This window comes from Globicephala melas, chromosome 4, assembly GCF_963455315.2.
Source record: "Globicephala melas chromosome 4, mGloMel1.2, whole genome shotgun sequence".
Classification (NCBI taxonomy): Eukaryota; Metazoa; Chordata; class Mammalia; order Artiodactyla; family Delphinidae; genus Globicephala; species Globicephala melas.
In genome coordinates, this window is record NC_083317.1 from 124,289,792 (window position 1) to 124,316,865 (window position 27,074).

General features: G+C 42.7%; 1 long non-coding RNA gene and 1 pseudogene across 1 annotated transcript in view; both read left to right on the forward strand.

Moving 5' to 3' along the window:
* Nucleotides 1-27,074, forward strand: part of LOC138842679 (uncharacterized) — a 79,369-nt gene that overhangs the window by 2,404 nt on the left and 49,891 nt on the right. The window lies entirely within an intron of this gene.
* On the forward strand, nucleotides 549-2,102 carry LOC115862107 (SIN3-HDAC complex-associated factor pseudogene; annotated as a pseudogene).

Consider the following 27,074-nt stretch of genomic DNA (forward strand, 5'->3'; position numbering starts at 1 on the left):
TGTAGAGCCATCACCACTACCTGATTCCAGAACACTTTCCTCACCCAAAGAGAAACCACACACTCGTTATCAGTCACTCCCATTCTCCTCTCTCCCTATCCTCTGCCAACCACTAATCTACTTTCTATGGATTTGCCTAATCTGGACTTTTCATATAAATAGAATTATACAATATGTGGCCTTTTGTGTCTGGTTTCTTTCACTAAGCATAATGTTTTCAAGGTTCATTCATGTTGCAGCACACATCAGTACTTCATTCCCTTTCATGACTGAATAATAGTCTGTCGTATGCCTATATCACATTTTGTTTATCCATTCTCAATGGATGGCCATTTGGATTGTTTCCACTTTTTGGCTGTCATGGATAATCCTGCCATGAATATTTGTGTACAAGTTCTAGCATGCAGATACGTTTTCACTTCTCTTGGGAGTATACTTGGGAGTGTCATTGCTGGGTCATATGATAATTCAATGTTTAACTTTTGGAGTAACTGCCAGACTGTTTTCCAGAGTGCCTGCACCATTTTAGATGTATTTCTTTTAAGACAATGGCTGTAGCTCCATGTTTTGGGCATAGTGAATGCTGTGGTAATTACATTTAATGAAGCTTCTGAAGCTGGTAAGGAGGGAGCCCAAGTTCTTATGTGGAGTAAATTATTCCTGTAAGAGCAATAGCAATTCATAATGTGACCGTTCATTTTGGAACCTCATTCAGATGGCATCGTGGAAGGAGACTCTGCCCCCTGCACATTCCGTCCGGTAGCCCCTGGGGCTGCCCACTGGGGTGTGGTTGCAGAGGCCTTCATTTTTGTGGGGATTCCAGGGTTAGTTGGCTGTCATGTTTGTTGAGGTTCCACTGAACTGTGTCATCTGCCAGCTGTTTTATAATTTTCCTTCCTCGTTGCTGTTGGCTAATATCTTTAAGTGATTCCTTCAGGACCAGCACACGATGAGGTTTCTTGAGCCCTTGCCCCTTAAACAAACAAGCTTCTAGGTGCTTTTTCAGAACGATATTAAGGCAGGGTGGGTGGGGCTAAATGAGCTTGCTTTAGTGTCAGGCACACCTGTACCTCTTCCAGACCCCCCCATTCCTACCAAGGGGTCTTCTGGGAGCTGTAGTTTTTAACTGAATGTAGAAAGAGAAACTGATGGGGAAACTGTGGGTGGCCACAACTGGTTACTTGGCTCAAAACAAACAAATAAGCTCATTGTGAAGTAGAGGGGACTGCTACTTTATTTCCTGATTGGTACTAACCTCAAATTTTAATTGCTGCTGAACTGCAGGAGACAATCGTTCTAGACATGGCAGTTGAGGAGGAGGGAGTGATTGGAGGCGGGGATTGGTTTGGTATGCACTCCTGCACTCCACACCTCAGGAACGTTATTGCATGTGGATCGGCTGCTTTTGGAAGAGTATTGCCCAGAAGAAGAGGTGTTTGGTTTTCACAAGCCAAAGATATACCAAAGTGTAGAGGGCTGCTGTATTTGCAGAGCTAAATCCTCCAGTTCCCGATTCACTGACAGTAAACTCTATGAAAAGGACTTTCAGAGCTGCTTTCGGTTACGTGAGACTTGATCAGGAGACACCTGTAATGCCCGTGTCCTGCTGTGAAAAGATGGAAGAAATTACCATCAGGATCAAAAAACAAAAAAAAAACAACTGGAATCACTTGGTAGATGCAAGGGCAGGACCCAGTCTAAAGACTACACTGAAACCAGAGAAAGTGAAAACTCTTATCTGGAAACAGGATAAAAAGCAACCAGATCAGCAAACTGCTGAAGAGATTTAAACGTGGTAATTCTGATGCTCACAGTACCACCTCAAGTGCTTTTCCAGCTCAATCTCCCTGTTATAGTAACCAGTCAGATGATGGCTCAGATACAGAGATGGCTTCTGGCTCTAACAGTGTTTTCCATTTTGGATCTCACATACTGGATACGACAGAAAATATGCTGTGGCATTATCCATAAAGGCTGTCTTGGGGAAGTCCTCATCTGACACACATCTATTCAAGTCTTGCTGCAGCAATGAGAAAGCAGCTGCTGAGAAGCCGGAGGCACAGGGGCCAGAGCCTCTACCCATCTCCACTCATGCGTGGTGACTGAGGTTTATGTAAAAAGGAAACAAAAAACAATTTAAATTTTGGAAAACAAAGCAACAAAATGACCCTCCTATTTTTAACTTGGATACCTGCTATTCTGCCAAATGACGATTTCTAGAATAGTTGGGTTTTTTTAATAGAGTTTTTTTTTTTAATTTATTTATTTTATTTATCTATTTTTGGCTGCGTTGGGTCTTCGTTGCTGTGCGTGGGCTTTCTCTAGTTGTGGCGAGGGGGGTCGACTCTTCATTGCGGTCCGCGGGCTTCTCATTGCAGTGGCTTCTCTTCTTGAGGAGCAGAGGCTCGCATGGACTTAGTTGCTCCAAGGCATGCGGAATCTTCCCGGACCAGGGCTCGAACCCCTGTCCCCTGCCTTGGCAGGTGGATTCTTAACCACTGCGTCACCAGGGAGGCCCTTAGGATAGTTTTGAGTGGGTTATTTTTCCTTCAGTTCCACAAACTCTGAAGCCAGTGTCTAACTTACTAAAAGAAAAAAAAAAAAGTGTACATAATACCGGGTTGGCCAAAACGTTCGTTTGGGTTTTTTCTGTACGATGTCATGGAAAAACCCAAACGAACCTTTTGGCCAACCCAATATTTCAGATGCTGAGTATTTCATAGGAAAGCTGAATGAGGCTGTAAAGTGCTTTTAAGTCTTTTTTAAAAATCCCCTTGGGCTTTCCTAGTATCCATTTATTAAAAAAAAAAATCCCCTTCTAATGAATGAAATTAGGGGAATTTCAGGGGACAGAGGGGATTTGTTTTATGATAAATGTATGTAGTTTTAGTCTTTCTATATTCAGAAGCAGTGGTTAGAGCATTTTTTTAAGATGGCTGGCTATACTTGTTTTCCTTCGTTATAATAAATTTGTCATAACTCAGTAAACATGGACTTGCCCCTATAGGTAGTTGTTAATAACTTTGAAATATTAAGGTCTTGCCAAGGTTCTGATGATTCAAACCTGTACTACTGAATATTAAGCAGGACAGGCTAAGCTCTCTGGTGCGAATATCTTGAAAGAGTAATTTCTAAAGCTACAGAGGTAACTTGACTGTATGTGTTGCATCCCGTGTCACCTCCCTCCATACTGATGTTTGATAAAGATTTTAATTTCGATGAAACTTCTAAAGCGGAAGTTCCTCTTGGGGAAATGTCAAGTCTTTAGGATAAGCAGTCCTATATGAATAGTACCAAAGCATTACCACTTGGTAGAGAGCACACTCTATTAAAAATGTTAAATTATCTGAAAAATAAAATGTGCAGGTCTTCAGGATGGCACACGAAAAAACAAAGTTAATGCTTCTTGGGGCACATTTCTTAGAGGGCTTGCAAGTGTGTAAATACTTTGTTTATGTTACATGACTGGTGACTTCCTTGAAAATCTGCACAATTCACTTTTAGCTCTGGATTACTTCAGTTGACCTTTGTGAAGGTTTTATCTGTGTAGAATGGTGGTTCGACTTGTTTTAACCTATTAGGGCTTTGGGTTTTTGTGGGTTTTTTTCATTTGATATTAAAGTAAAATTCTACTAAAAACAATTTTTTTTTAATTGCTATGGGCTGAAGAAAAGTTCTTAATAGCTATTTGTGGGGAAGTGGAGCACAGATGGACCACCGATGCCATTTTCCCCCCACTTAGCCTTTGTTGGTCTTGTAGGTACAGAAAATTCATATGGGTTCTAGATTGGCAACATTAGTTTTAAATATTTGGGTAAGATTTAAAAAAAAAATCTTTGTGTCTTTTTAGCTTTTAGTGTGAGGTTGGAGAGATTGTTTTATATTCTCAGCCAGATGCCATTAAATTTTTTTCCTTATTTTGCTATTAATAAAAAGTAATACCTTCAAACAATACAGAAGTGCATGAGTTAGAAATTAAAATTGTCACTTCAGCCTCTCTTCCTAAATCCTACTCCTCAGAGGACATCATTGGTAAGAATTGGGTAAGCGTCCTCCTGGGTACTTGATGCCTTGATGGTAATCATCTCAAAGAGCTTCAGATGTGTACAGTACTCACCATGTGCCAGGCCTTGTTGGAAGCACTTTTCATGTATTTTAACTGTAGAACCCAATGAAGGACATTTTATAGACGAGGAGACTGAGATACAGAGAGGTTAGAGGATTTGTCAAGGTGACTCAACTAGCACGTAGCTGAGTTGGGATGGAAACCTAGGGAGTCGGGCTACAGAATCTGTACTCTCATCCTCTATTCTACACCATCTTAATTGTTCATTGGTTGAATGAGAATATTAGCTATAGTTTTAAAAAAAAGGGGTGGGGTGGGGTGGGGGAGAGGGGGCTTTTGAGAGAACTTAAGGAGATGTGGTGCCCAGAGGACGAAATGTATGCTTATACCTGAGCCCCAGATGGAGTCATGAGGGCAGTGGCTCCCAAATGCAGGTTTCATGTCCCATTGAGCCACCTCTCCCATCAGCAACATCAGTTACTCTGTGTCACATTTCAATTCAGTCATGGTTAAAGGCCTTCCTTAGATACGCAGGTGATAAGCAGAGCTCGCTCTGGAAATATATAAGGAGCTGGTAGAAAATGGATTTCCCCCAGAAGGATTCAGTTATCTTGTTGGAAACACTGTCCACCAGGGAGCAATTTAGGAATGTGTCCCAGGTGGCTTGGAGAAAAACCCAAAAAAACAAAATACGACTTTTCCTACACTCCAGGACAGGAGTATTAGAAGGGTAGTGACACCTTGCAAAGAAATGCATAGATTTTGTTGAGATAGGGTGTAACACACTTTTGTGTGGACAATGCTTGGGACCTCAACGGTGTGTGGTAATGCAGAAGTTGTGCCCTGCCTCCCATTTAAGAAACCATCTAAGGGCCTTACCAAGGGTCCCTGCTTTTTTTTTTTTTCTGTTTTTTTTATTGAAGTATAATTGATTTACAATGTTGTGCTAATTTCTGCTGTACAGCAAAGTGATTTAGTTATACACATACATACATTTAAAAAAACAAATTTATTTATTTTATTTATTTGTTTTTGGCTGCATTGGGTCTTCGTTGCTGCACGCGGGCTTTCTCTAGTTGGGATGAGTGGGGGCTACTCTTCGTTGTGGTGCGTGGGCTTCTCATTGTGGTGGCTTCTCTTGTTGCGGAGCACAGGCTCTAGAGCGCAGGCTCAGTAGTTATGGCGCATGGGCTTACTTGCTCCATGGCGCGTGAGATCCTCCCGGACCAGGGCTTGAACCCGTGTCCCCTGCATTGGCAGGCGGACTCTCAACCACTGTGCCACCAGGGAAGCCCCAGGGTCTCTGCTTTGCAACCCAACTTGCCTGTTGGCATTTGAATCTTGCTTTTAACATTAATGCTTTGTTTTTATCTCAAAGTAATAAAGGCAAACAAACAACCCAATTCAAAAAAATGGGCAAAGAACTTGAAGAGACATTTCTTCAGAGAGAATGAAAAGATGCCCAACATCACTAATCATTAGGGAAATGCAAATCAGAATCACAGTGAGATCCTACTTCACACTGATTAGGATGGCTACTATAAAAACAAAACAAAACAGACAAACAAGATCAGAAAATACCAAGTGTTGGCCAGGAAGTGGAGAAATTGGAACCCTTGTGCATTGCTGGTAGGAATGTAAAATAGTGCAGCTCCTGTGAAAAACTCTATGGCAGGTTCTTAAAAACTTAAACATAGAATTACCACATGATTTAGTGATTCCACCTCTAAGTATGTACCCAGAAAAACTGAAAGCGAAGACTCAAACAGATACACTCACATTAATGTTCATAGCAGCACTATTCGAAATAGCCAAAAGGTGGAAACAACCCAAGTGTCCATCGTCAGATGAATGGATAAACAAAATATGGTTATATACAATGGAATATTTATTCAGCCTTAAAAAGGAGGGAAATTCTGACACATGCTGCAACATGGATGATCTTGAAGACATTATGCTAAAGTGAAATAAGCTGATAAACAACAAATTATATTGATAGGATTTCACGTATGTGAGATGTCTAGAATAGTCAAATTCATAGAGAAGGAAAGTAAACTAGTGGTTCCCAGGGGTTTGGGGAAGGGAGGAATGGGGAGTTAGTGTTCAGTGGGTATGAAGTTTCAGTTTGTGATGGTGGAAAAGTTCTGGAGTGGAATAGTATGATGGTTGAACAATAATGTGAATGTACTTAATGCCATGGAATTGTACACTCTGAAATGGTTAAAATGGTAAACTTTATGTTATGGAAATTTTACCAGAATAAAAAAAATACTTCAAGCAATGCATATGGTTGTAAAAAAGTAAATATATAGTATTAGAAAAGTTATAGTAACTTTCAGACTTCCTACTGATTCCTCAGTCTCCTCATTTTTGCTCCTAGAGGTAGCCACTTTCAACTTTTTACTTTTTCTTTAGTTCCAGATTTCTCAATTATAGCAATTCATGCTGTTTTCCTTGATTTATTAATTTCACATGTTATCCATTACACTTCAGGTTATCAGAGATGCAAATTTATCTTTCTTACTCCACTCCTAAACTCCCCATTTTTCCTGCTTCATCTTCCTAATAGTTGTATCATGATTTTTTAGTTAAATTGACAATTATTTATCATCTTATGGCTATATAAATTTTGTCCACTGCAAAGCCAAATGGTGTACATGCTGTTCTTGCACAGCTTTTTACTTTTCTTGGTTAACAATTGCCCTTTTTTTTCTATTTGCTTAATTTTCTCTACCTGTCCTAATTTTTTCCACATACTACATCATATCTATCTATCAATGGTTAAAAATATTATTTTCTAAAGGTTTTAAGATCAGTCTGTCAATCCCCTTTTCTTCCGCCTCCCTCTGGAGACCTCCCTCCTGGATTCTTCCCTCTTCCTGCTCCAACCTGATCTAGTTATAGTTACTCTCTTGCTGCACAGTTTTCATCCTGGGATTTACATCCCCTTACCTGTTTTCTGGATCTCATGTTTTTTGGTTTTTGGTTTTTGTTCTTCTTCTTTACTTGCTGCTTCATTCTGCTGAAGTACATTCTTCAGCAGCTGCCAGAGAAGAGTTGCATAGGAGGTGTTATTATTAGATTTTGTATGCTTTTATTTTATCTTCATATTTGATAATTTGGCTAAGTATGGGATTCTAGATTGAGAATCATTTTCCCTCTGACGTTTTTTAATCGACTTTTTAAAAATTAATTAATTTACTTATTTTTGGCTGTGTTGGGTCCTCGTTGCTGCGTGCAGGCTTTCTCTAGTTGCGGCGAGTGGGGGATGCTCTTCGTTGCGGTGCGTGGGCTTCTCATTTGCGGTGGCTTCCTTTGTTGCGGAGCAGGGGCTCTAGGCATGCAAGCTTCAGTAATTGTGGCACACAGGCTCAGTAGTTGTGGCTCGTGGGCTCTAGAGTGCAGGCTCAGTAGTTGTGGCACACAGGCTCAGTAGTTGTGGCTCGTGGGCTCTAGAGCGCGGGCTCAGTAGTTGTGGTGCATGGGCTTAGGTGCTCTGCGACATGTGGGATCTTCCCAGACCAGGGCTCGAACCTGTGTCCCCTGCATTGGCAGGTGGATCCTTAACCACTGCACCACCAGGGAAGTTGCCCCACTCTGACTTTTGAAGTCGCTGCCCTATTGGTTTCTAGCATCCAGAGCTAATATTGAGAAGCTTGACTCCATTTGTAGCTCTGGTCTTTATATAGAACATGTTTTTTTTGCTATTTTAACCTTTTAGGATCTTCCTTTTATCCCTGGTTTTGGGAAATTTCACCACAAAGTACCATGATGGTGGTGGAGTCTGTTCATTCATTGTGCTGGGTACCCTATGGGCCTTTTAAGTCTGTAAATGAAAACCTAGAATTCACCCTTGGAGTGTTCTTTAACCGTTTCTCGTGTGCTGGTTTGGGTCTTTCAGCCCCCAAAGCCAAAAAGTATAGTTGATTTTTTCTCCCCTGAACAGTACCTGGCAAGAAGTTGGCACTGGGTCAATATCCAGAGTCAATGGCCGAAAGTTAAAAGGATAGACTTCTGGTTTGGCAGCAACGCTGTGCAAAGCGGCACTTGGCAAATATTTGGTGGCGAAGAGAGTGATAACAGTTTTATTTCATAGGTGACCAATTCCCTTGAGTCTGGGTCCCCCCTCACGCCCCACCGCAGAACTGCTTCAGCAGCTTTCCACCTTCTCCATCCTTGACCTCGGGCCATGCCCTCTTACCCTGCATAGTAGTTGGGTGAACAGAAGAGAAACAGAAAACAGGACTGGGAAGTCTCACTGACCTTGGAGTTAGGTCAAAGATCAGTGTCGGGGAAAGCCCCACAGCCTGTAGTCAGAATTACCTTGGAAAAGCCTTTAAATCTCCCAGAAGTATGAGGTACTAAGAACTTCTTTTACTTTTATGTTTCTCTCTGCTCCTCAATTAATCCCTTAATGTCTTCTTTCAGGATGTCCGTGAAACTATCGCCATCCAATTTCTTGGCCACAGCGAAACTGTTTTTCCTCTTTTCATTGATTGGGAAATACTTAAAGTTGTTTTCCCAGCTTTTCCATAATTTTGGCTCTGTAAGACTTTCACTTTCAAACAAAATGGAGTAACAGGGATCAGAAATATGAAAATCCAGGCAAAAAATATATATAAAACTGTAAACAAAAAGAACAAAGAGCATTGCTCATCATCCCCTTATAAAGAGAATTAAGTCACACCCCACAGTGCCAGTGTGCCCTGAGGGGAATTCAGGATGGAAAAAGCTGGAAGCATTCTGTGCTTTTGGATGTACGGTCCCCTAGATAGTTATTACAGTTTCTGCAGTTATTTATTACAGTTATGCAACTAACTTTTATTCAACAAATTTTTATCAGTTAGGGATCTGACACGTTGGTGGATGCTTTCACATATATTATATCATTCTGTTCTCACAGCACACCTATAAGTTTGGATTTCTTTATTTTTTTCTACTTATAAGAAAAGAGGGGACTTCCCTGGTGGCACAGTGGTTAAGAATCCGCCTGCCAATGCGGGGGATACGGGTTTGATCCCTGGTCTGGGAAGATCCCACATGCCGCGGAGCAACTAAGCCTGTGCGTTACAACTACTGAGCCTGAGCTCTAGAGCCTGCGAGCCGCAACTGTTGAGCCCGTGAACCACAACTACTGAAGCACACGCACCTAGAGCCTGTGCTCCGCAACAAGAGAAGCCACCACAATGAGAAGCCCACGTACAGCAATGAAGACCCGATGCAGCCAAAAATAAATAAATAAATTTATTTGGAAAAAAAGAAAAAAAAGAAAAGGGGAAGGGAGGGAGGGAGGGGGGAGAGAGGGAGAGAGAGAGGAGATGAAGAGGAAGAGGCAGAAAAACGAGAGAGACAGAGGCAAAGTGAGAGGGAGAGAGACAGAGAGATAGAGAGACAGAGAAGGAGGAAGAGAGTGAGACAGAGGCGAAAGGAGAGAGAGGAAAGTTCAACTCCCCTAGCTTGGCATTTAATGGTGAAGTCCCTGTCTACCACTCCCCTACTCTCCTACCCCTTCCTATAAGCGCAGGTCCCTCTAAGCCAGCTGAACTGCTGGCATTGCCCACATTCACACAGTTGCTTCACTCCTCTGGGCTTTCAGAAATGTCCCAACACCTCCCTCCTCTTCTGTGTGCTTGCACAGCTCTGTGCTGGCCTCTCCAGACCGTGCCCTGTCCACGCCGCAGGCTCGTGCACTCCCTGAGAGCCAGGATTCCTGGCCAACCGCGGGCCCCACGCTTCCCCAGGTTGGGAACCATTTCATATTTGTCTATGTAGTCTCTTGGGCACTTGGCATCGTGGACATTAAATAAATACTTTCCACGTGGCTACCCTGTGCCACGTACTGTCCTAGCAGAGCAACGAGACGGACAAGGTGACAGCTCTCACAGATTTTATATTCTGCCTTACAACAGACAATACGCTGGTCAACAAATCAAATAATTTCATGCTGTGGAAATATTTTACCATGAAGAAAATTAAGTGATGGGAAGATGTAGTTTAGACTGAGTGGTCATGGACATACTCTCTGGGGACATGGCTTTTACGTTGACTGCTGAGAAGGATAAAAAAGAACCAGCTGTGTGAAGATGGGGGTTGTATTAGTTCCCTAGGGCTGCCATAAGGAAATACACAGACTGCGTGGCTTAAACAACAGAAATTTATTTTCTCACAGTTCTGGAGGCTCGAAGTCCACGATCAAGGTTTTGGCAGGTTTGGTTTCTTCTGAGGCATCTCCTTGGCTTGCAGATGGCCACCTTCTCATCGTGTCCTCATATGAATGTCTCTCAGTCCGTGTGTGTCCCTGTTCTAATCTCCTCTTATAAGGACACCAGTCCTATTGGATTAGGGCCCACCCACATGACCTCATTTTACCTTAATTTCCTCTTCAAAGGCCCTATCTCCAAATCCAGTCACATTCCAAGGTACTGGAGGTTAGGACTTCAACATAAGCATTTTGGGAGGACACAATTCAGCCTGTAACAGGGGTGAAGTGCATTTCTAGGCATAGCAAGTGAAAAGGCTCTGAGTGAGTTTAAGGAAAAAGGAAGGCAGTGGGGCAGAGCAGAGTGAGCAAGAGAAGACAGGTTGGAGATGGAGGTGGATAGGTGGACAGGGGCCAGCTCATGTAGGCACCTGTAGGTCTGTCGACAGAAAAAAAAAAAAAAGCACAACCTAAAAGTTGAGAATTATGTTTTATTCAGCAGCCTTACTGAAGACTTAAGCCTGGGGATTCAGCCTCTCAGAGAGTTCTGAGGAACTGCTCCGAAAAGATAAGGGAGGGGCCGGGATATGCAGGAGTTCAAACAAACAAAAAACAGGTAGTCAGACATCAAAAGATTACTGCTAATTAAAGAAAACCAGACATCTTAGTGAATTTAGCACTTTTCTGTGTATGGGAAGATGCAAGAGTCTGGGCTTATTGAAATCATTCCTTTGATAAGCACCTTAACTATCTAGGGCCAGTATCCTGTTTTTTTTCCATCCTGAATCCCCTCAGGGTGCACAATTGGGGGTAGTGGCTGCTGGCTTGATGGCTGCAACATCCTTTGTTTACTGATGTGGCAGGCGACATTTTTTGTCTGCATATTCTAAGTGAGAGAAAAACCCACTGGAGGCTTTTAAGCACTGGTAGTGCAAGGACCCAGTTTTCTTTTCCTTTCTTTCTTTTGGCTCAGAGTCAAATACTGCATTTTATTGGAATAGTCAGTTTCCTATCTTTTATGTAACTTTCCCCTGCCCCACTGCCCCACCCTGCAAACTTACAAATAGAGCCACTTGGTTAGGGAAATAATAAAGATACAGACTTCGGAATTAGAAAGATCTGGGTTTGAATTATACTTCTGCCACTTTGTGATATCAAGCAAGTTAATTAACAGTCTGTGACATTCAGCTATTTCAAATGTAGAATTGAAATATCAATACTTACCTTACATCATGATAATTTCAATTATGCCTCCTAACGTAATTGCCATAAACTAAGCACACAATCAATATACATTGAATAATTTTCTTACTGAAAGCTATATAGATTATTTTAAAACATCAATTGTATTTTATCTCTTTTTTCTCTTAACCATTTTTTAATTGAAGTATAGTTAATGTACAATGTTGTGTTCATTTCAGGTGTACAGCAGAGTGATTCAGTTACATATATATATTTATTTATGTATTCTTTTTTAGATTCTTTTCCATTATAGGTTATTATAAGATAGTGAATATAGTTCCATGTGCTATACAGTTGGTCCTTGTTGTTTATCTATTTTGTATATAGTAGTGTGTATCTGTTAAGCGACCCAGTTTTCAATTTCAAAAGATCACTCTGGTAATGTGTGGAGGCTGGGTGGAAGGAGGGCAAGAAAGGAAACAGGAGATGCCTTAGGGGGCTGTTGCAGTTGGTGGCTTGGACTGAGTGCGCACTCTCAGGAGTAGTGAGTAGGCTGCGGTGTGGGGGAGAGTAGGGGAATGGGGAGGATGAAGAAAGTCCATGATACCTTTCATTAAAATGTAGTTTTCAACCAAGATTCATCATCATGGTGAGTAGAGGTGCTAATTTAAGAACACTTTCCAAGAATAGAGCAAAGTTATTCCAATGAGTCTTGGATAATTTGATTGGTGCCATTCATTGAGCCTTGACTATGTGATAGATACTTGCTTTACGTGTAGTTTCATCTCATCTTCATGACAACGCCTTGAGGGAATTACTACCATCATTGTAGAGATGAGGAAACACAAGCTCTAGTGAAACCACGGGTGAGCATCAGAGCTGGAAATGCACCCTCGAACTCCCAGTACCCTGGTTTTCCCCCTGCTCTGGGCCCTCCCAAGATGCTTTGTTCACTGCTCACTGTGGGGCTCGGAGGAGGGCTGCTGGCTCCTTTACCTTCTCTGAGCCGCTGAGCCCGTCTAAGATCTGCCAGCAGAGGGAGGCTCACAGACCTGCCGCACAGGCCTTTAATGAGATAGAGCTGCTAAAAAGGAACATTTAGCAGCATGTTTTATTCATTTGTTTTCTGTGAAATATTAATCATGAGCTCCTGCTAACACCAGGTTTGGGAAGCAGTGAGTAACTTTGACTTAGGGCAATCTTCAAAGTACTGAACCTGGGATGTCCATGGCAGTCCAGTATTTAAGACTATGCTTCCATCACCCTGATACCAAAACCAGACAAAGATGTCACAAAGAAAGAAAACTACAGGCCAATATCACTGATGAACATAGATGCAAAAATCTTCAACAAATACTAGCAAACAGAATCAAACAGCACATTAAAAGGATCATACACCATGATCAAGTGGGGTTTATCCCAGGAATACAAGGATTCTTCAGTATACACAAATCAATCAATGTTATACACCGTATTAACAAATTGAAGGAGAAAAACCATATGGTCATCTCAACAGATGCAGAAAAAGCTTTCGACAAAATTCAACACCCATTTATGATAAAAACCCTCCAGAAAGTAGACATAGAGGGAACTTTCCTCAATATAATAAAGGCCATATATGACAAACCCACAGCCACATCATTCTCAAAGGTGAAAAACTGAAACCATTTCCACTAAGATTAGGAACAAGACAAAGTTGCCCACTTTCACCACTCTTATTCAACATAGTTTTGGAAGTTTTAGCCACAGCAATCAGAGAAGAAAAGGTAATAAAAGGAATCCAAGTCGGAAAAGAAGAAGTAAAGCTGTCACTGTTTGCAGATGACGTGATACTATACATAGAGAATCCTAAAGATGTTACCAGAAAACTACTAGAACTAATCAATTAATTTGGTAAAGTGGCAGGATACAAAATTAATGCACAGAAATCTCTGGCATTCCTATACACTAATGATGAAAAATCTGAAAGTGAAATCAAGAAAACACTCCCATTCACCATTGCAACAAAAAGAATAAAATATCTAGGAATAAACCTACCTAAGGAGACAAAAGACCTGTATGCAGAAAATTATAAGACACTGATGAAAGAAATTAAAGATAAAAATAGATGGAGAGATATACCATGTTCTTGGATTGGAAGAATCAACATTGTGAAAATGACTCTACTACCCAAAGCAATCTACAGATTCAATGCAATCCCTATCAAACTACCACTGGCATTTTTCACAGAACTAGAACAAAAAATTTAACAATTTGTATGGAAACACAAAAGACCCCGAATAGCCAAAGCAATTTTGAAAACGAAAAACAGAGCTGGAGGAGTCAGGCTCCCTGGCTTCAGACTATACTACAAAGCTGCAGTAATCAAGACAGTATGGTACTGGCACAAAAACAGAAATATAGATCAATGGAACAGGATAGAAAGCCCAGAGATAAACCCACGCACATATGGTCACCTTGTCTTTGATAAAGGAGGCAGGAATGTACAGTGGAGAAAGGACAGCCTCTTCAATAAGTGGTGCTGGGAAGACTGGACAGGTACATGTAAAAGTATGAGATTAGAACACTCCCTAACACCATACACAAAAATAAGCTCACAATGGATTAAAGACCTAAATGTTAGGCCAGAAACTATCAAACTCTTAGAGGAAAACATAGGCAGAACACTCTATGACATAAATCACAGCAAGATCCTTTTTGACCCACCTCCTAGAGAAATGGAAATAAAAACAAAAATAAATGGGACCTAATGAAACTTCAAAGGTTTTGCACAGCAAAGGAAACCATAAACAAGATCAAAACACAACCCTCAGAATTGGAGAAAATATTTGCAAATGAAGCAACTGACAAAGGATTAATCTCCAAAATTTACAAGCAGCTCATGCAGCTCAATAACAAAAAAACAAACAACCCAATCCAAAAATGGGCAGAAGACCTACATAGACATTTCTCCAAAGAAGATGTACAGATTGCCAACAAACAGATGAAAGAATGCTCAACATCATTAATCATTAGAGAAATGCAAATCAAAACTACAATGAGATATCATCTCACACCAGTCAAAGTGGCCATCATCAAAAAATCTAGAAACAATAAATGCTGGAGAGGGTGTGGAGAAAAGGAAACACTCTTGCACTGTTGGTGGGAATGTGAATTGGTACAGCTACTATGGAGAACAGTATGGAGGTTCCTTAAAAAACTACAAATAGAATTACCATATGACCCAGCAATCCCACTACTGGGCATATACCCTGAGAAAACCATAATTCAAAAAGAGTCTTGTACCAAAATGTTCATTGCAGCTCTATTTACAATAGCCAGGAGATGGAAACAACCTAAGTGTCCATCATTGGATGAATGGATAAATAAGATGTGGTACATATATACAATGGAATATTACTCAGCCATAAAAAGAAACGAAATTGAGTTATTTGTAGTGAGGTGGATGGACCTAGAGTCTGTCATACAGAGTGAAGTAAGTCAGAAAGAAAAAAACAAATACCATATGCTAACACATATATATGGAATCTAAGAAAAAAGAATGTCATGAAGAACCTAGGGGTAAGACAGGAATAAAGACACAGACCTACTAGAGCATGGACTTCAGGATATGGGGAGGGGGAAGGGTAAGCTGTAACAAAGTGAGAGAGTGGCATGGACATATACACACTATCAAACATAAAATAGGTAGCTAGTGGGAAGCAGCCGCATAGCACAGGGAGATCAGCTCGGTGCTTTGTGACCACCTAGAGGGGTGGGATAGGGAGTGTGGGAGGGAGGGAGATGAAAGAGGGAAGAGATATGGGAACATATGTATATGTATAACTGATTCACTTTGTTATAAAGCAGAAACTAACACACCATTGTAAAGCAATTATACTCTAATAAAGATGTTAAAAAAAAAAAAAAGACTGTGTTTCCACTGCAGGGGGCGCAGGTTCAGTCCCTGGTCAGGGAACTATCCCCCACAAAAAAAAAAAAAAAAAAAAAGGGAGGTACTGAGCCCTCCCCTCATCCCCACCCTCCGAGTTATGTTTTTCGAGCTGAGCTCTATCTCATGATCCTCTCTTCTGAAAAGGAAAACAAAATATTCAAAGGGAAAGAAAGGGAGGGAGAAGAAGCCCAGGGTGGGAAGGGCGGCAGTTGGCAATGCTGGGAGAGCAGCAGTCCAGGAGGAGGTGGGGTATGGGACATTGCAAGGTCAAGCTGAAGACCTCCTCTTCCAGCATGGACCACTGAGAGGGGGGACGTGGACCTGAGCTTAGGCCACCCTCCACCCCCCAAGTGGTTTTCTGCTTGCTGGGAGGAATGTCAGCAATGGACACCCAACAGAAGTTGTCTTTATTTTTACTCAGCCCACAGCACACACTGCCACCTTCTCTTCGGGGGCCCCCAGGGCTAGGAACAGGTCTAATAAACAGTCAACAAGAAGAAGGGAGTGGCCAGTATGTGGGGTGGGTATCCAGTGATTTTCAGAGATGGTACAGCCTCTTCCCTGGGGCATCCTCATCATAATAGTAGCAAAAGGGTCTTTTCCCCCAAGTAGGAGGAAACATGTTACTGTGTTTGACCTGCTGATAAAGGAGGTAACTGGATTGCTGCCCTTAGGTAGTGACCAGTCTGAGAAAGCAGACAGGTCAGGGAGCTCCCAGGCTCATGGTCTCTGTTCTCAGGGAGCCCCTGATTTGTCCTTGGGCAAATTCCAGCCCAATGTAGTTTATACAACCACGATTTCCAATAAAGAACAGGAAATGGTGAACACATGCATGAAAATGACTTAGGTACTTTGTCACATTTGAAGAAGTTTTAGGTAATATATAGGCTACTTGTTTTAAGTAGCCATTAGACACAGACTTTAAAAACCATTCTGTTTTTTAGATCCAAATACATATGAGAATTTGGTATAAAAGTGGCATTGCAGATTAGTGGGGAAAAATGAATTATTCGATAAAACATGTTGGGATTACTAGATTATCCCATTTGCAACAAACAAACAAAACTTGGGCCTCCAATCTCACTCCTTAGATAAAATTAAATTCCAGATATATTTAAATACAAAAAAGTAAGCCAAGTCAAGAGAGTGAGAAGACAAACCACAGTTTGGGAGAAAATATTTGCAAAACACATATAAAGGACTGTTATCCAAAATATACAAAGAACTCTTAAAACTCAAAAATAAGAAAATGAACAATCCAATTAAAACATGGGCAAGAGATCTGAACAGACACTTCACCGAAGGAGATATACAGATAGCAAATAAGCATGTTCAACAACATATGTCATCAGGGAAATGCAAATTAAACAATGAGATACCACTACACACCTATTAGAATGGTCAAAATCCAAAACACTGGCAATTCCAAATGTTGATGAGGATGTGGATCAACAGGAACTGTCATTCATTCCTGATGAAAATGCAAAACGGTACAGCTGAAATAGGAGGGAAGGGGGCAGGGCGCAACCTTTGAAAGAATGACTAGCCCAAGAACATGGCATAAACTGATTAGAACCAAATGGGTCCAAGATGGCAGACAAGTCGACTTCCACTAGGCCTTGAGCCTCAGAGCATATGCTCACTGTATGGTGCCTTCCTCACCTTCTGAGATGGCCCGCACTCTGTGGAGTGTGTTTCTTCCAAGGCCTCTCTCACCTTTTGAGATGACCTGTGCTCTGTCTGTGGAGTGTGTTTCTCTCTAAATAAATCCACTTCCTACCTATCACTTTGTCTCTCACTGAATTCTTTCTGTGATCAGACATCAAGAACCTGAGCTTTGGGACTTTCCTGATGGCTCAGTGGTTAAGAATCTGCCTGTGAAGGCAGGGAACATGTGTTCGATCCCTGGTCCGGGAAGATCCCACATGCCGAGGAGCAGCTAAGCCTGTGCGCCACAACTACTGAGCCTGCGAGCCACAACTACTGAGCCCGCGTGCCACAACTACTGAAGCCTGTGCACCTAGAGCCCATGCTCTACAACAAGAGAAGCCACTGCAATGAGAGGCACGCGCCGCAACAAAGAGTAGTCCCTGCTCACCGCAACTAGAGAAAGCCCGCGTGCAGCGACGAAGACCAAAAGCAGCCGAAAATAAATAAATAAAATAAATAAATTTATTAAAAAAAAAAAAAAAGAACCTGAGCTTCATTAAGTCCTGAAACCTGGTGTGTGATCTCATTTGGAAGACTGGGTTCTGTCCATGTTTGACTCCTGGCCACATGGGTTCAAGTCCCAGTCATGGTTTTGGACAGGTTTGAGTACTGACACGTGGGTTCGAGTCCCAATCTGAGGTGGACGGTTTCACAGCCACTTTGGCTTCCACTTTGGAAGACAGTTTGGCAGTTTCTTACAAAACTAAACATATTCTTTCCCTACAATCCAGCAATTGTGTTCCTTGGTATTTACCCATAAGAGCTGAGAAGTTATGTCCCCACAGAAAAATCGGCACACAGATGTTTATAGCAGCTTTATTCATAATTGCCAACATTTGGAAGCAACCAAGAAGTTCTTTGTAGGTGAATGGATAAATAGACTGTGGTACATCCATACAATGGAATATTATTCAGCACTAAAAAGAAATGAGCCATCAAGCCATGAAAAGACATGGAGGAAGAACCTTAAATGCAAATTCCTAAGGGAAAAAAGCCAATCTAAAAAGAGTACGTACTGTATGATTCCAACTACATGACATTCTGGAAGAGGCAAAACTATGGAGACAGTAAAATGATCAGGGGTTGCCAGGGGCTGAAGGAGGGAGAGATGAATAGGCAAAGCACAGAGGATTTTTAGGGCAGTGGAACTATTCTCTATGATACTATAATGGTGGATACAGGTCATTTGTCAAAATTACACATTTGCCAAAACCCATAGAATGTACAACCTATGGTAAAACCTAAGGTAAACTACGGACTGTGAGTGACAAAGATGTGTCAGTGTATGTTCATCAGTGATAACAGATGTGTCACTCTGGTTGGGGTTGTTGACAGTGGGCAGGTTGTACGTGTGTAGAGTCAGGGAGTGTATGGAAATTCTCTACTTTCCACTCAATTTTGCTGTGAACCTAAAACCGCTCTACAAAATAAAGGGTATTAAAAAAAATTAAACCATCAGAAACAAAACAAAAAAGCAGAGCCAAGCAGTATTATTCATAATAACCCCGAACTGGAAAAGATGCAGCAGATGAAAGCATAAACGAATTATGGTTTATCCATATAATGAAACACTACTCAACAATACAAAAGAAAGAAAATATTCACAATAACATGGGTAAATCTCACAGATGTTAGTGAAGGAAGCCAGATACAATTCCAATGTGACATTCTAGAATAGGCAAGACTAATCTAGAGGGAGAGAAAGCAGACACGTGATTGCCTGGGGTGGGGCTGGAGGTGGGGATTGACTGTAAAGGGGATGGAGACACATGGAGGGAATTCACTGGCTGGAACTCAATCAGTGAGGTGATGGAAATGCTCTTAACTGTACTGCTGATTATTTGGCTGTATATATTTGTCAGAACTCATTGAATTGCATACTTGAAATGGGTGCATTTATTGTGCGTAAATTATACCTCAATAAAAGTGATTTGAAAATGAAACCATAAAAATGTTAGAAGAAAATATGAGAGACTTCCAGAAAGTGAAAGACAAATACCATATGATTTCAGTTATATGTGGAATCTAAAATATGGCACAAATGAACAGACTCACAGACATAGAGAACAGATGAAAAGGGGGAAGGGGGAAGGAGAGGAATGCACTGGGAGTTTGGGGTTGGTAGATGCAAACGATTACATTTAGAATGGATAAACAACAATGTCCTGCTGTATAGCACAGGGAACGGTATCCAATCTCCTGGGATAAACCATAATGGAAAAGAATATAAAAAAAGAATGTATATATGTGTATAACTGAGTCACTTTGCTGTACAGCAGAAATTAGCACAGCGTTGTAAGTCAGCTCTACTTCAATTAAAAAAATTTTTAAGAAGAAAAGAAAATATGAGAGGCTTCAGAAAGTATATAATTTTGTCTAAATAGGGCATAAAACCTAGATGGCATAGAAGAAAAGACAGACAAATTTGATTATAGAGATGAAAATTTTCTGTAGAGCAAAAAAATACCATGTACAAAAGAAAACAAGTGACAAATTGGGGGAAATATTTACAACTTGGTTTCTCTTGTTCTTAAAGAACTTGAACTGAAACTGTGTAAATATAAACCTGTGTTGTCTCAAAACTGAGCCTGGGTGAGGGATATAAGGGCATGTATGTTTTGAGGACTGTGGGTGGTGATTGGAGTTGTGCTGGGTTAATCGTGGAGGACTTGGCTTGCTAGAAGAAATGATTTTTATATATATATGTATTTTTATTTTTATTGGAATAGAGTTGATATACAGTGTTGTGTTAGTTTCAGGTGTACAGCAAAAGGAATCAGTTATACACATATACACTCTTTTTTTGGATTCTTTTCCCATATAGGCCATTACAGAGTATTGAGTAGAGTTCCCCGTGGGAAATGATTAACAGGGCTTATCCCATGCCCACCTGAAACTGAGAGATACAACCATAAACTCACCATCCAACTTTGGTCTCAGACTACTAGGGCTGCTGATGTTGCCATTGCTGCTGCTGGTGATAATGACCTCTCGTGCTTGAGTTTAGTGTATCTGTGCACATCAAGGTTGGATAAGGGGGCACCGGGATCTAGGAAGATTTTTATTCCCAGGATAGCCTCATTCCCTACCCCTGTGTCTTGATCAGGATGTAGGAAATAGCCCTTTCTTATGAGCTTGAACTGTTTTCCCAAATGAAATCTTAAAAAGGAAACAAATGGAAAACTTCTCCTGGGCACTGCTCCCCTCCTTCACTGCCTTGCGTCTGAGCATTGTCTAGGAACTTGGGTTCTGATTAACCAAAGTCTAGTTCCGGATTAGACTGGCTGACCCTGCTGATCTCACACTTGGCCCAGGCTTCTTTTCCCTGTGGCAGCTCTGTCTGAATCCTAAATAAAGACAACCTGGCTTCTAGGCCAAGGTCAACTGGTTGGCATAAAGTCCAGACCTGGTTAGATGCTGTGTCCTGCCCAGAGCTGGCTTCCTAGTCTCAGGCCTTGGGCCCCAGGTCACCCCCCCTCAGCCCACTCTGAATGGTATTTCCACTCTAAGGCATGCTGCCGGGTTGCCTTGATCCCAGCCCTGGTCCCTGGCTTCTTGAAGAGGAAGTCCCTTTCTTGTGTGTCCCTTAGATCCCCTCCTTGCTCTTCAAGCCACCCCCCATTTGCTTTGAAGTTGCTTGTTTTTCTTCTTCAGGAGCTTTCTGTGGATCTGAGCTCCCAGAAATCCTTCTAAACCTTCCTGGTTACCTGCTGTGTGCCAAGTACTTAGCTGGATGCCGGAATCAGCCCTGCCCTCAAGTTGCTAAACCTCACAGTTTAGTGGAGGTGGTCAGACAAGTAAACAGGCTGTAACAAATCATGGCTGTGATAAAGGGAAGCACGGGGTGGGGAGGAACAGTGGGAACCTAGAAGGCAGAGAGAGTCACCCAGCTAGGGAGATCAGAGGAGATTCCTGCAGGAGGTGATGCTTGAGCCCAGATCTGAAAGGCAGACAGGGAGACATGTCAGGAAGATGCCCCAGGCAGAAAGAATAGCCTTTCTGCTATTCTGCTATTTCATGCTTCTGTAGAAGCATGAAACAGGAGAGTGAGCTTTGGAACATGGAGGTGATGCTGAAAACTCAGCCTCTGTGCACCGGAGCTGAATCGAATCTTGGAGACAGAGTTTTGGGTGAAGCAGAAAAGAATAGCTTTATTGTTTTGCCAGGCAAAGGGGGGACACAGCAGGCTCCTGCCCTTGAAAACTGTGTGTCCACACCCAGCAGGATTTGGTGAGGAGTTCTATACCAGTAGTTCAAGGGTGGGGTTGCTGATAAGATTAGGGTGTGTGCACGGTCTGCACTCCTTTAATCTGGTCTCAGGTAATCTTTTTTCTTTTTTTTTTTTCTTTTTTGACCATGCCACATGGCTTGCAGGGATCCCAGTTCCCCAACCAGGGACTGAACCCAGGCCCTTGGCAGTGAGTCCTAACCACTGAACCACCAGGGAATTGCCCTCGGGGAATCTTTTTTTTTTTTTTTTGTGGTATGCGGGCCTCTCACTGCTGTGGCCTCTCCCGTTGCGGGGCACAGGCTCCGGACGCGCAGGCTCAGCGGCCATGGCTCATGGGCCCAGCCACTCCGCGGCATGTGGGATCTTCCCGGACCGGGGCACGAACCCGTGTCCCCTGCATTGGCAGGTGGACTCTCAACCACTGCGCCACCAGGGAAGCCCCGGGGAATCTTTTGATGAGCTTCTCTGGTTACTTTAATCTGACCAAAAGTGGTCTTCTCTGGAATGAAGAATGCTGACATCTTCCACTTGGGAGTTTTAATTCTATAAAGAGCTTAAATATACTGTTCCGTGTATCCCGTGAGGCAGAACCAGGACCCTGCTCCAAGGCTGCACTATTATTTCTTGGCTATTCTTCCCTGTCTCTGCATTCCCTCCCTTCCCTGATTAGCAACTGTTTGAATCTGCCCTTTGGGACTCAGGGAAGGTCCTGGAGGCTGGAGTCTGTTCCCTACAAACAAGGAATGGGGAACCCAGAAAGTCTTCCGTGCCCAGGAGCCCCACAGGGTCCTGCTCGGTTTCAGAGGAAGGAGCTCATTTTCCTCTGTTGGGCTATATTTGTCAGGAGCTTCTCTTCCTTTTGTAAGGCCCATCTTACCCTGGATTAGCTATCTAAGATGTAATATAAAATTTAGCAACTTAAAACAGCAAATGTTTATTATCGCATACAGTTTCTGCGGTCAGGAATTGGTAGCAGCTTAGCTGGGTGGTCTGACTCAGGTTGGAGAATCTGCTTCCAAGCTCACTCACAAGGCTGTTGTCAAGCTTTGGTTTCTCACCATGTGGTCTCTCCATAGGGATGCTTATAACAAGGTATAACACGGTAGTGGACTTCAGTGAGAGAGTGGTAGAGAAGGAAGCCACAGTCTTTTGTAATCTAATCTCAGAAGTCACATCCCATCACTTTTTTTTTTGTAAATGAATATATCTCCCCATTTGTATTTGCCGTTGAAATGGAAGTCTCTTATTCTTTAGGACATTTTTTTAAAATTTATTTTTGGCTGCGATGGGTCTTCATTGCTGCACACGGGCTTTCTCTAGTTGCGGCGAGTGGGGGTTACTCTTCGTTGGTGTTGCGTGGGCTTCTCATTTCGGTGGCTTCTCTTGTTGCAGAGCCCAGGCTCTAGGCGCACAGGCTTCAGTAGTTGTGGCATGCGGGCTTCAGTAGTTGTGGGTTTTGGGCTTCAGTGTTGTGGCTTGCAGGCTTCAGTAGTTGTGGCTCATAGGCTTCAGTAGTTGTGGCTCGCAGGCTTCAGTAGTTGTGTCTCGTGGGCTCTAGAGTGCAGGCTCAGTAGTTGTGGCGCACGGGTTCAGTTTCTCCGTGACATGTGGGATCTTCCCAGGCCAGGGCTCGAACCTGTGTCCTCTGCATTGGCAGGCAGATTCTTAACCACTGCACCACCAGGGAAGCCCCATCCCATCACTTTTATCACACATTTCTGATCACACAAAACAGCCTTGGTACAATATGGGAGGGGATTACACAGGAGTGTGAATCCAGGAGATGGGATCAATGGGGCCATCTTGGAGGCTGGGTACCACATATCCTATGGCTAAACTGGATTGCATCACCTGTGATCTTAGGCATAGTAACATGTAAACTTAGTTTCCCAGCCATCCATTTGGCTTCATTGGGGCCCCTCATCTTTACTTGGAATCTCTTAGAAAGTTAGACATTTCCTTGCCTCTTCCTGCTTGAGGGGTGAGGGCTTTCCTTTTGGCCTCCCATCTTTTGTTTCTAGTTTGTGGAAGTCGCTGCTTCTCACTCCACTCCTTGGGGGATTTATCAGTAGGACACACTCTGAGCCAGATGAATAACCAAATCTTCTCTGACTCAACTAACAAACCATGTCTACCTTTTGAGCGTCTAGGTACAGCCAGGGGGTAGCTTTTCTTGAATCATGTTACTTTGGTTTTACAATTCCAAAATATTAAAAGGTAACGTTCTTCAAGAGAAGAGGACGGATGCTGTGGCCTACAGCTTGGAGAGGTGGTATATGTGGTGTGGTGGAAAGAACAGGGGCTTAGGTTGGAGACAAACCTGATTCTATCATTGGCCAAAGTCCTTAACCTCTCTGGGCCTGTTTTCTCATCTGTGAAATGGGTTGCTCTGAAGATCAAATGAGATAATTCATGCATAGCATTTGCTGGCAGTAGCTTGTACAAATTGGTATTTTATTTATTTACTTTATTTTCTCTATTAATGATACTGGTTTTAGTTTTATCACTACCATCTTCTCTCAAGATCCAACTCAATTTTTACAGCTACTTCAAATCTACCACAGTAATCAAGTCAACATTGCCATCTCCGTGTTCTAAACTCAAATAGCATCTGAGTCAGCACTTCATAATTTAATGCTTAATTACCTATCATCTTACATTACTTTCTATTTATTTTGTGTCAGTCCTGTCTTCACAGTTAGATTCTGTCTTTTCCTAATTGCTTGACATTTGTTCAAGATACTGGGTGTTCTTGGGAAGGTGGCTACAAAGTGAATTCCCTGCTTTGAGCTCAGAAGACTTTCAAGTGGGGAAGAAAAGGGAAGGAGGAAGGAGCAAAGTAGCTAAGTACAGATATTATCAGGAATCTCTGCATGTAAAGTGTTGTATTTTATTTCACCTGCTATGATTTTGTTGGGTTTCCAAATTAATTGCTAAAACCCTCAGTACAGCTAGCAACCAGCAGGGAAGCTATCAAACCAGATTGGATTCATTTCTTTAAAACAGTGAATTAATCTGACTTCTGCAGAGGAAAACAGACTCTCACCCTTTAAAACTCTTCTTAAAATAAACCAATCTAATATTAATCTGAAAATATCATGTTAACTGTTCTCCCTGCAACACAGAAGTGCTACTATTTAAAAAAAAAAAACCCAAACCTACGTTTCTTTGCCACAGTTAGCAACATATTCATCAATGTGGAGACTGTTTTGCAATAAGGGAAGAATGGTTCCATTAAGGTATCAGCTTTATGGAATCTAGTGGCTGGCTTCAAATGCTATTTTAGGGCCTCCGTGACATGTATAAATGTCTGTGTTGACAGCTCTAGCTTCCTGTTACCAAATGTGAATCAAATTAGTCCTCATTTAAAGAAGGAACTTATTATACAGAGAAAGTCGAATTACAGGGTTTGTTCATTAGTGCACACATTCCTTTTATAGAACCTGCTGTTGCAAATGGGAAGGATCTCCAGCACACTGTACATTGTTGGAAGTTTCTGCAGAAGAATAATATTGCAGTACTGCTCTGGTAATGACCTAAGCAGCAGGTCATTCTGTGGGTACCTGCTGAAGCCAGGGAAGGGACTGTTCCCCAGAAAAATTCATAGTCATAAATAAAAAACTTTGTGAGGGTTCCATTGATTGCTTCTAAGAGTCAATGGATCCTTGGTTAAGAAGCTCTAGGTCAAGTTGACTAGGGAGTTTGGGGTTTTAGGAGGAGGCTGGGAAGTCAGTGATGGCCCGGAGAGTATGGCCGTGTCTCACTGGCTCCCCTAGAAGCCAGCACGGAGTGCTCAGGGTGTTTGAACGAGTGAATGAATGAATGAATGGATGGATGGCTGGAAACACGGTGAGTGCTGATGTCTATTTAAGATCACGACCGAATCAGGTCAGTGACTTTAGGGAAGAATAGCAGTGTCGGTGATGACCTCGTATATAATCCCTTTTGTCCTTTCTCATGTTTGCTTGGGATAGCAGGTTGGTAAACAGAGGGGTCATGTTTGCATCTGATCTCTGACCCTGTTTGGAGAGGAGAGAATCCAGACTCAGCCAGAAGGCACACACATTGTCCCTTTGTGGGTCCTGCTTCTCCTCTAGGAAGCCCCGTGCCCTAAGGAGCTCAGTCTCCCAGGAGGGCCCACCTTGCAAGTCTCCCCTTTCCATAGAGCACTTGGGGCCTGTCTGCACCTTCCTTTTCTTCCTGGCAAGATGCCCACGTCCTTGGTGCCGTGATCTCAGAAGGCAACCGGGTAAATGAATTCACACCAGCCAATGTGTAACACCTCAGCTCTGTTGCTCAAAGGGGATTACTCTGTGGGGGTGCTAATTTGATTACCGGGACAGGCCGGTGGGAGAGGCATTTGTGAGTGGAGTAGCCCTACCCAGGGTGCTGACAGCCTTCTCTGCCAGTGAGCATCCCTTGAGACCTCGGAGCACAGGTCCGGGTTTGGGTCCTGGCTCCTCCAGTCACCAGCTGTGGGATCTCGACCAAGTCATGTTCATTTCCTTTAAGTCTCTCTTCTCTGAAGTGAGGAAATAACTCTTCCAGGCTCCCAGGGTGGATGGGAAGAATAGACGAGTGTGTAAATATAAGAAACTATTGGGCATTTGGCAAATATTTTAATGAATGTTATGCATGGACTAGCCTTGTTGGGGGAGGTGGGTAAAGTTTGGGGTGTTGTAGAAATGAGTCCAAATAATCCCACTGAAATTCTGGTATCTAGGGGTCAGGTTTGGAGATAAATTTCAGAAGTGATTGAATTCTGTGGGGCTCCCCTACCCCCGCTGCCCCCAGTGGGTCCCAGCCAACACTGGAGGCCCCTCCGAGAACCTCTTCAGGCCTCCTTGATGAGTCCTCCAGGCCTGGGTGCCACACAAGCAAGAGTCCCCGTGGGAACAAAGGGTAAGAAGTAGAACGTGATTTGAGCTTTGCTCCCTTTCCTATCTGGGAAGTTGCTGGGGAAAGCAGAGGCTCTGTGTGTCTTGATGTTTGTGAAGGAGATTTGTGAATAAACAACTTGTGTCAATGTCAGGCCACATTAGGTCAGCCCTTTCAGATGTCCACACAGAGCCTTGTCGCCGAGAGGCCCCCCAAGAAGGGGCAGTGTGAGGGAGGCCATTGCTGACTCACCTGCCCAATCAGGAACGCATCTCATGCATTCCTGATCGCACTCTTAAGCACTCGTCATAGAGATGCATTTTCTGAGATCAGATGCACAGGGGGAGAAGCAAGGTGGAGTTCAGTATCAGACAGAGTGGGATGTTGTGGAAATGCTCTGCAGGCAGCTCTTGACACCACTAGTGGAGAGAGAGATCTGGAAGCCACCAGTCAGGAGGTGGCAGGTGAAGCTGTGGGAGCTGATAAGCTCTTTGGGCAGGTGTGCTGAGTGACAGGAGGGATGCCTACATCTAGTGGGCTGGTGGGAGCCTTTGGCCTGGGTACAGAATTAAGGGGAGCACTGTCTGTAGATCATTTAAAAACAGTAATAAAAACTGATTAATAGTCAGCTTTTTATTATCATGAGTGCAAGTGATTCTCAACAACATCAATGATAAAATTCGTCTTTCTGCTGGGGCAGATGGCCCCATCCTTGGTATGTCAGCACCTGTGTCCCCTTGCATTTGTTCATTCCTTGATTGGAGAATGACTTCCCAAATGGCACACCACTCTCCAGGTATGCTCTGACCAAGAACTCTGCTGGTGTTTGCCTGAGATGCTTGAATAGAATTACAACATGGTGATATCCAGAAAA